The sequence below is a fragment of the Megascapheus bottae genome, chromosome 32, assembly GCF_031878675.1.
Source record: "Megascapheus bottae isolate mThoBot1 chromosome 32, mThoBot2.hap1, whole genome shotgun sequence".
In the NCBI taxonomy this organism is placed as follows: domain Eukaryota; kingdom Metazoa; phylum Chordata; class Mammalia; order Rodentia; family Geomyidae; genus Megascapheus; species Megascapheus bottae.
The window spans coordinates 7,282,739-7,285,520 of record NC_143540.1 but is presented as its reverse complement, the minus strand read 5'-3'; positions in this window follow the sequence as shown (position 1 = coordinate 7,285,520).

The following is a 2,782-nucleotide window of genomic DNA, read 5'->3' as shown; positions in this document are numbered from 1 at the left end:
CCTACGTTCCCCCCACAGCCCTTGCCCCTGTGTCCATCTATGCAGTTCTCAGCCAGTCTTCCTTCCCTGATGCAGGCTGCGTGTCTCTCCCCCCCCCCCCCACACACACACAGTGTTTGGGAGGTCAAGATCAGGCTGGACAAGTTGGTTCCCTGGTCTCCTTCCCTGCCCCCAGGTGCCTCTGGATCCCATCGGACCCCTTCGGTCTGGCCTCCCCTTCTCTGCACCCCTTGCCAGCCCCAGCTCCTCGTTTCTTTGTTCAAGCGTCTCTCCTCCGTCCCTCCCTCTCTCCTCTCTCCTCCCTCTCCTCCTCCCGCCCGCCTGCCTCCCTCCCTCCCTTCCCTTACTCCCTCCCGCCAGTTTTCTTCCTCTCCTTCTGGGCTCTCCTCCTGGTGGGCTCCCAGGTGGCGGTGGCTGTACCTCTGGTGTCCACCCACCTGAGCTTGTTCAGATTTGGGGGCTTTTGTGAGACTGGGGCTAAATGGAAGGCATTCAGTGGCTGGCAGAGAGAAAGGGCCTGTAGAAACCCCCTCCCCCTTCCCTAGCTGTCCTTTCCCTCTTCTTCTATCTCTCTCCTTCCTCTACCCCCCCAGGCTGCCAAAGATGGGGCCTGGACTTGGTGCCAAGGTCCCAGCAGACTTCCGCATTCCCCCTTCACCACCTCTTTCAAGAGCATTAGCATTGTGGTGGGTTCCTGTAGGAAACCTGTGAGAAGATCTCTTACCTTCCTGAGTATCTTGAGTGATTCCATCCCCATCTTCAGTGAGACTGACTTTTATCACCCTAAAAATGAATTCAGGGAAACAAAATGAGGCCATGGAAAGGAGAAGGTAGGTAGCAACATAGCAGCAGGTTGACATAATCCTTCCCAACCCCAAACCACTGCCCCCCCCCACTCCCGCACCACATAGGATAAAGACTCTCTGAGGAACTGCAACTATATCTTGCCCTCTCTGAGCCAGGATATTCTCTCTCTCTCCCTCTCTCTCTCTCTCTCTCTCTCTCTCTCTCCCTCTCCCCCTCCCCCTCCCCCTCCCCCCTCTCTCTCCCTCTCCCCCTCCCCCTCCCCCTCCCCCCCCCCTCTCTCTCTCTGCTTTCCCGAGCCTCACCCCACTAGCAGGTCAAGTTCTTGAGCAAACTCATGCTTGTGAGTGCATGTGTGGGCATGTGAATATAGATGTATATTCAAGCCAAGACTGTCAGTGAGGGCCCCCCATTTGTACCCTAAGGGTGGCTGCACAGCCCTTTCTCCTACCGCCCCCCCCTTCTCCTCCATCCTCTAGAGCCTGCAATTCAGTGTGTACTATCCCCCAGAAGACTGGGGGAGGAGCACTGGTTCTGATCTCCTCCCTTCCCCCCAGCCTGCCTCCCCCAAGCGGGAGCATTTGAGGTAGGGGATAGCTGGAAGGAATGAAAGGTGTGCCAGACACTCAGAGAACACCGCACGAAGAATAGGCCAGGAGGCTGAGGCTGCACTTCCTGCCTGAGGAACCACCAGTGGTTTGCCTTGGCAGGAGAGGCAAGAGCTCAAGGGGAGGTGTGGTGGCGTGGGGGATATTGGGGTCTAGGAGTATGAGCTGGAGCCTGGGCCTTGCTTTAGTATTAGCCATGGCCAGGGGTGAACAGGCCACACAGTTCTTCCATCCGCATTCCAGAGTCCTAGAAATGGGCCTTTGGTCCTGCTTCCCATGGAAAGAGGAGGATCAGTGGGACAGATCTGGGAGATGGGATTCATGTTATTATTCTTGATGCCCCCCACCCCGAGTGCTTCTGGATGGGGGGTTGGGAGTTGGCGCTGGTTTATGCCGGAGGGAGCAATATGTTCTGACAACTGGTGCTGGGGCTGCGTTTACCCAACAGCCAGCCTGCCTGGGGAGACAATATTTGAAAAACACAGTATTGAAACTTGGGCTTTCTGGGGATGGGGGGTAGGGGGGAGGAGACATTGCAAAAGGAACAATATAGCTAGCTCAGACCCTGTTGCAGGCCCATTAGCCATTTTAGCACCCTCTCTAAATCCTCTGGAGGCAGAGCTGGAACTTTTCCCTGACAGGAAGTCCTTCTGCCTGTCTGATCTGGGTCTTTGCTGCTTTGATTTTAGTAAAAGTGAGCACCCTCTGTAATTCTCTGCCTCTCCTCTTTTGACCGGTGCTGTCCTATTGGCTTTGTGTTGTTTGCTTCTATCTTATCCAACCTTACCCCCCAACCCCCACTCTCTCATGCTTCCCCTTCCACCCTGGTAATCAAGTCCAGATTTGCCTACTCTGGAAGGAAAGCTTGGCTAGAACTAGCAGGAATGTACCCCATCTTCAAGGTGGGAGAGAGAGAGAGAGAGAGAGAGAGAGAGAGGAAAGGAGCTTACTCTGTTGGTATTGGGTACAGGGGACCCTGCTGGACACATGATGAGAGGGCTCCCTAATCATCTGCTTGTGCAGACATGGAATTCAGGGTGCAGTAAGGGCAAGGATGTAAGTCTCTAGCCTCACCCTGGCTATCCCAGGGTGCCCACTGTAATCTGGTTCCTCAGTCTCATTGGTAACACTTCCTCAAGACAAAGAGGCAGAAGGACATACATGTGGTTTGCATACCAGGGCACTCATGGCTTCAGGTCAGGAGATGTTACCATAGAGACTCCTCCACTCTTTTTACCCAGGTAGAGAAATAGGTACTTTTAGTCCAGAGAGCCAAACAGGGTCTGTAAGTTAAACAAGGGAAATGCTAGGAGGGTCAGACTCTCATCTCTAACACGCATTCTCATCTTGGTCCCTCTCCCAGGTGTTCA